Raw genomic sequence first — 10,119 nt, 5'->3', positions numbered from 1 at the left:
TTGGTATCTTTTATCAAAAATCAAATGACTATGTAAGTGTAAGGTCTATTTATGGACTTGATTCTGTTTTATTGATCTGTTTGTCTGTCTTTATAACACTACCACATAATTACTGTTATAGTAAGTCCTGAAGTAAGGTAGTGTAAGTCCTTTATTTTTGTTGTCATGATTACCATGGATGTTCTAGATCCTTTATATTTCCATATTTTTGTCTTTGCTTTATATTTTTCTTTTTATTAAAAATATTACAGGGGTACAAACGTTGAGGTTACCTGTATTGCTTTGCGCTGCTTCACGTGTGTCCGTCCCCAGACAGTGCGCACCACACCCGTTAGGTGTGGATTTGCCCACCCCTCCCCCCTCCAGCCTGACACCCCATGAATGTTGCTACCATATGTGTGCAATGTTTTATCAATTAGCACCCATTTGATAGTGAGTACATGTCGTGCTTGCTTTTCCATTCTTGTGAAACATATTTTAGAACCAGATTGTCAAGTCAGTTTCTACCCAAAAACCTGATGATAGGAATCCACAGATCAATTTAGGAGTAATTGTTATTTTAACAGTATTTAGTCTAACAGTGCATGAACATGGTATATCTTTCTATTTTGGTCTTTTTCACAGCAGTGCTTTTGTAGTTTTCAGAGTAGAGGTTGTAAAAGTGTTTTAAATTCATTGCTAAGTATTTCATGTCAGTACTATTTGACACTATTGTAAATGGATTATTTCATTTTCAAATTGCTCCCTGCAAGTATATAAAAACACACTTGATTATTGTACAGTGACTTTGTATCTTACGACCTTGCCAAATCCACTTATCAAGTGTAGTTTTATTTTTTTTTTATTTTTTTTTTTTTTTGAGACAGAGTCTCGCTTTGTTGCCCAGGCTAGAGTGAGTGCCGTGGCGTCAGCCTAGCTCACAGCAACCTCAAACTCCTGGGCTCGAGTGATCCTTCTGCCTCAGCCTCCCGGGTAGCTGGGACTACAGGCATGTGCCACCATGCCCGGCTAATTTTTTATATATATATCAGTTGACCAATTAATTTCTTTCTATTTATAGTAGAGACGGGGTCTCACTCTTGCTCAGGCTGGTTTTGAACTCCTGACCTTGAGCAATCCGCCCGCCTCGGCCTCCCAAGAGCTAGGATTACAGGCGTGAGCCACAGCGCCCGGCCTGTAGTTTTATTTTTATGTACTTATTTTTAGGATTCCTTAGGATCTTCTACATAAACACTATGTCATCTACAGAGTTTTATTTCTTCCTTTCTAATCTTCATGCCTTCCTATTTCTTGCCTTATTGCACTGACTAGAACTCCACTCCAGTATAATAATGAATAGAAGTGGTAAGAGTCAATCCTTGCCTTGGTCCTGAGCTTAGGGGCAAAGTATTCAATATCTCACCTCTAAATATGGTGATCTCCATTGCTTTTTTTTTCATAGATGCCCTTCATAAAGCTGAAGATGTTCCCATCTATTCTGTATTTGCTGAGGTTTTTATGATGGCTTTTTATTTTTTACTTTTTGGGGCTGGGAGGGGTAGAGCAATTTTAGATTCGCAGTGAAACAGAAATACAAAGACTTGCCGTACTTGCTGCCCCAACACATGCATAGCCTCCCTCCACATCAATACCACCCCCCGACCGAGTGGTACATTTGCTACAATTGATGAACGTACCCATCATTATCACCCAAAGTCCATAATTTACATTACGCTTCATTCTTATTTGTTCATTCTATGAGTATGGACAAATGTATAATAAAATTCTCTATGCCCTGTCTATTGATCCCTCCCTCCCCCACTACCCATGGCAAACCACTGAATGAAAGTCTCTATAGTTTTGCCTTTTCCAGAATGTCATATGATTGGAATCATGCAGTATGTAGCCATTTCAAATTGGTTTCTTAGTAACATGCCATTTGCATTTCCCCCATGTCTTTTCTGGCTTAATGGCTCATTCATTTTTAGCACTGATTAGTATTCTTTTGTCTGGAGGTACCACAGTTTATTCATTTATTCACCTACTGAAGGACATTTTGGCTGCTCCCAAGTTTTGACAATTATGAATAAAGCTTCTGTAAACATCCATGTGCAGGTTTTTGTGTGGATGTAAGTTTCCAACTTCATTGGGTAAATAGCCAGGAGTTTGCTGAATTGTATGGTAAAAGTATGTTTAATTTCATAAGGAATTGCTAAACTGTCTTCTGAAGTGGCTGTACTATTTTGTGTTCCCAACAGCAATGAATGACAGTCCCTATTGCTCCACATCCTCCCCAGCACATGGTGGAGTCAGTGTTCTGGATTTGGGCCATTCTCATAGGTGTGTAGTGGTATCTCACTTTAATTTGCATTTCCCTGATGACACAGGATATAGAGCATGTGGCCGGCCATCTGCTTTTTTTTTTTTCCTTGACCTAAACTGAATCAAGACTTATTTGGGTTTTTTTGTTTGTTTGTTTGTTTTTGAGACAAAGTATTACTTTGTTGCCCAGGCTAGAGTGAGTGCCATGGCGTCAGCCTAGCTCACAGCAACCTCAAACTCCTGGGCTCAAGCGATCCTCCTGCCACAGCCTCCCGAGTAGCTGGGACTACAGGCATGCGCCACCATACCCGGCTAATTTTTTCTATATATATTAGCTGGCCAATTAATTTCTTTCTATTTTTAGTAGAGACGGGGTCTCGCTCTTGCTCAGGCTGGTTTCGAACTCCTGACCTCGAGCAATCCGCCCCACCTTGGCCTCCCACAGTGCTAGGATTACAGGCGTGAGCCACCACGCCCAGCCTGAATCAAGACTTATTTGCAATCTGTATATCCTCTTTGGTGAGGTAAAGGTCTTTGCTCCATTTTTTAATCAGGTTGTATTCTCACTGTTGAGTTTTTAAAGTGCTTTGTATATTTTGGATAACAGTCCTTTATCAGGTCTTTTGCATGATGGATTTTTTAAAATTGCTTTTTTCTGTATCTACAAATTCTAGGACTCTTCTCTTTTGTTAATTCATGTGAGTACTTTGGTTTCAAATATTAAACCAAGGTTGGATTCTTGGGATAACCTCAAGTTGGCCATGATATAAATATTAACCTTTTAATTAATATTTGTTGCTGGATTTGATTTGCTAATATTTTGTTAAGGATTTTTGTACCTATGCCATGCTAGATAACAGTCTATAGTTTTATAATGTCTTTGTCCAGTTTTAATATCATAGTAAGGCCGACCGCATACAAGTTGAGAAGTTCTTGCTCATATTTTCTGAAAATTTTTATAAGGTTGAATTTATTTTGCCCCTTATATGTTTGATAGAATTTACCAGTGAAATCACCTGGGCAAGGCATTTGCTTTGGATAACATTTAATTTATAAATTCAGTTTCTTTAATAGATATAAGACTTATTAAGGTTTTTTTTTTTTTTTTTTTTTTTTTTTTTGAGACAGAGTCTCGCTTTGTTGCCCAGGCTAGAGTGAGTGCCGTGGCGTCAGCCTAGCTCACAGCAACCTCAAACTCCTGGGCTCGAGTGATCCTTCTGCCTCAGCCTCCCGGGTAGCTGGGACTACAGGCATGCGCCACCATGCCCGGCTAATTTTTTATATATATATATCAGTTGGCCAATTAATTTCTTTCTATTTATAGTAGAGACGGGGTCTCGCTTTTGCTCAGGCTGGTTTTGAACTCCTGACCTTGAGCAATCCGCCCGCCTCGGCCTCCCAAGAGCTAGGATTACAGGCGTGAGCCACAGCGCCCGGCCCTTATTAAGGTTTTACATTTCATCTTGTTTCAGTTTTGGTATGTTTTTCAAGGATTTTTGTCTATTGCATCTAAGTTGTCAATCTTATTGTCATAAAATTGTTCATAATATTCCCTTATCTTTTTCATGTCTTAGAATCTGCAGTGCTATCCCACTCTTTCATTCCTGAGACTAGTAACTTGGTTTTTTCTTGATTAGTTTAGCTTGGGATTTGTCAATTTTTTTCCCATAGAATTTGGGGCTTTAAAAATCTTTCTTTAATATTTGTCTGCTTATCCTTGTATTTACTTTGGGTTCTTTTCTTCTCTTTCTAGCTTAAGGTAGAAACCTGTACCACTGATTTTCTACCTTTCTTCTGTTGTAATAGAAGCATTTACAACTCTAAGTTTCCCTTTAAGAAATGCTTTTAGCTGAATCTTACAAATTTTGTTTTCATAATCATTCAGTTCAAAATATTTTCTATTTTCTTTTGATTTCTTTCTTGACTTATGAGTTATTACATGTATGTGTTTCATTTCCAGATAGTTAGGGATTTTTATAGATGTTATTAATTTCTAATATAATTTCATGTGGTAGAGAATATTTTCTATAAATTTCAATCTTTTGATCTTTAAGACTTATTTTATAGCTCAGCATATGGTCTATCTTGCTGAATATACGGTATGCATTTGCAAAGGATTATATTCTGAATGTTACTTGGTCAGGGTAGTTGGTATGTCCTTTCTCACTTTTTTCTATCAATTGCTGAAAAAGAAGTGATTGTGGATTTAATCTATCAATTTTTACATAATGTATCTTGAAATAATGTTAGGTACATACATATATATATTTTGTTTTCCTACTGTATTGACTTTTTTATCATTATGAAATGCCCCTCTTTATTTCTGGTAATATTCCTCTAAAGTCTACTTTATCTGATATTAATATAGCATTTTAGATTTCTCATACCTAAAATTTGCATGGTTTGTTTTTTCCATCCTTTTACTTTCAATGGCACATATCTGGGCTTTAAACTTTTATTCTTTCTCTGATTTTTAATTGGAACATCTACTCTAATTCCACTTTAATTATTTTATTTTTTTTTTTTTTTGAGACAGAGTCTCGCTTTGTTGCCCAGGCTAGAGTGAGTGCCATGGCGTCAGCCTAGCTCATAGCAACCTCAAACTCCTGGCTCAAGCAATCCTCCTGCCTCAGCCTCCCGAGTAGCTGGGACTACAGGCATTCGCCACCATGCCCGGCTAATTTTTTCTATATATATTAGTTGGCCAATTAATTTCTTTCTATTTTATAGTAGAGACGGGGTCTCGCTCTTGCTCAGGCTGGTTTCGAACTCCTGACCTCGAGCAATCCGCCCGCCTCGGCCTCCCAGAGAGCTAGGATTACAGGCGTGAGCCACCGCGCCCGGCCTCCACTTTAATTATTGATATGAAAGGATTTACATTTACCATTTTGCCATATATTTTCTCTTTGCTCCAGCTAGGTTTTTTGTCTTCTGGTTTTTTTTTTTGTTTTTTGTTGTTTTTTTTTTGAGACAGAGTCTCACTTTGTTGCCTAGGCTAGAGTGAGTGCCGTGGCGTCAGCCTAGCTCACAGCAACCTCAGACTCCTGGGCTCAAGCGATCCTTCTGTCTCAGCCTCCCAAGTAGCTGGGACTACAGGCATGCGCCAACATGCCCGGCTAATTTTTTCTATATATATTAGTTGGCCAATTAGTTTCTTTCTATTTATAGTAGAGACGGGGTCTCGCTCTTGCTCAGGCTGGTTTTGAACTCCCGACCTCGAGCAATCCACCCGCCTCGGCCTCCCAGAGAGCTAGGATTACAGGCGAGCCACCGCGCCCGGCCTGTCTTCTGTTTTTTTCTTTCCTTTTTTTTGGGGGGGGGGGTGGCAGGGAGCTAAATGAATATATTTAGAATTTCATTTTAATTTCTCTAATGGGTTTTTAAAATATACTTCATTACTTTTTTTTTTGAGACAGAGTCTTACTTTGTTGCCCAGGCTAGAGTGAGTGCCATGGCATCAGCCTAGCTCACAGCAACCTCAAACTCCTGGGCTCAAGCATCCTACCTCAGCCTCTTGAGTAGCTGGGACTACAGGCATGCGCCACCATTCCCGGCTAATTTTTTCTATATATATTAGTTGGCCAATTAATTTATTTCTATTTATAGTAGAGACAGGGTCTCACTCTTGCTCAGATTGGTTTTGAACTCCTGAGCTCAAACAATCCGCCCGCCTCAGCCTCCCAGAGAGCTAGGATAACAGGCATGAGCCACTGCGCCTGGCCACTTCATTACATTTTTTAATGGTTGCTCTAGGGATTATAAATACACATCCTTAACTTTTCACAGACTATTTAGGATTTGTTTTGTAACCTACCACTGGGGTCCCCAATCCCTGGGCTGCGGACTGGTACTGGTCCATGACTTGTTAGGAACTGGGTTGCATGGCAGGAGGTGAGTGGTGAGCACTCGAGCTAAGCTTCATCTGTATTTACAGCCACTTCCCATCCCTTGGCATCACCATCTGAGCTCCATCTCCTGTCAGATCAGCAGTGGCATTAGATTCTCATAGAAGCGTGAACCCTACTGTAAACCACGCACTCAAGGGATCTAGGTTGTGCACTTCTTATGAAAATCTAATGCCTGATGATCTGTGTGGTGGAGCTGAGGCAGTGATACTAGCATTGGAGAGCAGCTGGAAATACAGATTATCATCAGCAGAGAGCTTTAACTACACAGAGACTATAATAAATCAATTGCTTGTAGGCTCATATAAAAACCCTATCAGTGAGTGCCAAGTGACAGTGTAATAATAATAGAAATAAAATGCACAATAAATGTACTGTGCTTGAATCATCCCCAAACCATCCCCCCCTGCCCCAGTCCATGGAAAAACATTCCAAAACATTGAGAAGGATGGTATCCTCCCCAGCTCATTCTATGAAGCCAATATCACCTTGATACCAAAGCCAGGAAAGGATGCAACAAAAAAAGAAAACCAGAGAAGAAAACCATATCTCTCATGAATATAGATGCAAAAATCCTCAACAAAATCTTAGCAAACCGAATCCACAGCACATCAAAAAAATAATTCATCACGACCAGGTGAGCTTCATCCCAGAGATGCAAGGCTGGTTCAACATATGCAAATCTATAAATGTAATTCACCACATAAATAAAAGCAAGAACAAAGACCATATGATTCTCTCAATTGATGGAGAAAAAGGATTTGATAAAATCCAGCACACTTTTATGATAAAAACCCATAACAAAATAGGCATAGATGGGACATTCCTTAAAATTACTAAGGCCATATACAATAAACCCATAGCCAATTGTCATATTGAATGGGGAAAAATTGAAAGCATTCCCACTTAGAACTGGAACCAAAGTTGCCCACTATCTCCACTTCTATTCAACATAGTGCTGGGAAGTCCTTGCAAGAGCAGTCAGACAAGAGAAGGGAATTAAGGGTGTCCAAATGGGGAGAGAAGAGGTCAAACTCTCACTCTTTGCTGATGATATGCTGTTATATCTAGAAAATCCCAAGGATTCAACCAAGAGACTCCTGGAATTGATAAACTAATTCAGTATAGTCTCAGGATACAAAATTAATGCACATAAATCAGTGGCATTCATATGCACCAGTAACAGTCAAGCTGAAAATCAAATCAAAGATGCAACATCTTTCACAATAGCATCAAAGAAAATTAAATATTTAGAAATATCTTTAATGAAGGAGATAAAGATATATATAGGGAGAACTAAGAAACACTGAGAAGAGAAATTGTAGAAGATGTGCACAGATGGAAATCCCTACCATGCTCATAGATTGGTAGAATCAATATTGTTAAAATGTCCATTCTACCTAAAGTGATCTACAGAATTAATGCAGCCCCTATCAAAATTCCACCATCATTCTTTACAGATTTAGAAAAAATAATTCTACACTTCATCTGGAACCAGAGAAGATCTCATATAGCCAAAGCAATCTTAAGCAAAAAGAACGAATTGGCAGGCATCAGTCTGTCAGACTTCAATTTTTTTTTTTTTTTTGAGACAGAGTCTCACTCTGTTGCTCAGGCTAGAGTGCTAGAGTGCCGTGGCATCAGCCTAGCTCACAGCAACCTCTAACTCCTGGGCTCAAGCAATCCTTCTGCCTCAGCCTCCCGAGTAGCTGGGACTACAGGCATGCACTACCATGCCTGACTAATTTTTTCTATATATTTTTAGTTGGCCAATTAATTTCTTTGTATTTTTTTTTTAGTAGTAGAGACAGGGTCTCATTCTTGCTCAGGCTGGGCCCAAACTCCTGACCTTGAGCAATTCTCCTGCCTTGGCCTCCCAGAGAGCTAGGATTACAGGTGTGAGCCACCGCACCCTGCCAGACTTTGATCTTTACTACAAGGCTGTAGTAACCAAAACAGCATGGTATTGGCACAAGAACAGAGATATAGACCTTTGGAATAGGACAAAGATCCCAAATATAAAACCATCCTCATATTGTCATCTAATCTTCGATAAAGCAGACAAAAATATACATTGGGGAAAAGAATTTCTATTCAATAAGTGGTGCTGGGAAAACTGGATATCCATATGCAGAAGATTGAAACTGGATCCTCACCTTTCACCTCTCACAAAGATCAACTCGTAATGGCTAACAATCTTAAACCTAAGGCAGGAAACCTTAAGAATTCTGGAAGAAAATGTTGGTTAGACTCTTTTAGACATTGGTCTAGGTAAAGAATTTGTGAAGACCCCCAAAGCAATCACAGCAGCAACAAAAATAAATAAATGAGACCTGGTCAAATTAAAAAGCTTCTGCACAGCAAGGAAACTATCATTAGAGTGAATAGACAAATAGACAACCTACAAAATGGGAGAAAATATTTGATTTCTACACATCCAATAAAGGGCTCATAACAAGAATCTATATAGGACTTAAAATCAACAAGAAAAAAATCAAACAACCCATCAATAAATAGGCAAAGGACATGAACAGAAACTTTTCAAAGAAAACAGACAATGGCTAGAAAACATAAAAAAGTGCTCAACATCTCTAATCATTAGGGAAATCCAAATCAAAACTACAATGAGATATCACCTAACTCCAGTGAGAATGTCCTCTATCAAAAAGTCCCAAAATAGTGAATACTGGCATGGATGTGGAGAAATTGGAACACTCTTACATACACTGCTAGTGGAACTGCAAATTATTACAACCCCTGTGGAAAGTAATTTGGAGATACCTCAAAGGGCTAAAAATAGAAATACCACTTGATCCAGCAATCCCACTACTAGGCATCTATCCAAAGGAAAAAAAGTCATTCTATAATAAAGACATCTGCACTCGAATGTTTATAGCAGCACAATTTACAATTGCAAAGATGTGGAAACAACCCAAATGCTCATCAATACATGAGTGGATTAATAAAATGTGGTGTATGTATACCATGAAATACTACTCAACTACAAAAAACAATGGTGATCTAGCACCTCTTATATTATTCTGGATAGAGATTGAACCCATCCTTTAAAGTAAGGTATCACCAGGATGGAAAAACGCATACCACATCTACTTGCCATCAGTTGGTACTAACTGATCAACACTAAGGTGCTCACATGGTAGTAATACTCACTGGGTGCTGATCAGGTAGGGGGGTAAACCCACAGTTAATGGAAACGGGGCACACTGTATGGGGGAAGGACATGCTTGTAGCCCTGGCTTGGGCAAGGCAAACACATTTCATGTAACCAAAATGTTTGTACCCCCATAGTATCTTAAATTTGAAAAAAAAGAAAAAGAAAAATTGTCTTCCTTGAAACTGGTCCCTGGTGCCAAAAATGTTGGGGACTGCTGCCCTATCAACATAAAGTATTAAAACCTTGCAACCATATAGTTCCATGTACCCTCTTATCCTTTAGACCTGCGGTCCCCAACCCCTGGGCCACAGACCAGTACTGGCCCATGGCCTGTTAGGGACCAGGCCAAAGAGCTCTGCTGCCTCTCCCCTGACCCCCTCGGGTCTGTGGAAAAAATTGTCTTCCATGAAATTTAGGAACTGGTGGGCCACATAGTAGGAGATTAGCAGCAGGTGAGCAAGCGAAGCTTCATCTATATTTACAGCCTCTCCTCATCACTCACATCACCGCCTGAGCTCCACAGCCCTGCCATCCATAGAAAAATTGTCTTCCATGAAACTGGTTCCTCATACCAAAAATGTTGGGGACCACTGATTTAGACTATAGTTGTCATGTTACACTGACATATGTTCAACTTCACTACAAATGTAATTTTTTTCCTTGAACAATACCTATTTTTAAAAAATTAAACCAAGAGAATGTTATATTTATCCATTTGTTTACATTTGTTATCTATGG

The sequence above is a fragment of the Microcebus murinus genome, chromosome 6 (genome assembly GCF_040939455.1).
Source record: "Microcebus murinus isolate Inina chromosome 6, M.murinus_Inina_mat1.0, whole genome shotgun sequence".
Taxonomy (NCBI): domain Eukaryota; kingdom Metazoa; phylum Chordata; class Mammalia; order Primates; family Cheirogaleidae; genus Microcebus; species Microcebus murinus.
The sequence above is the reverse complement of the archived record's forward strand: the minus strand, read 5'-3'. Positions refer to the sequence as shown.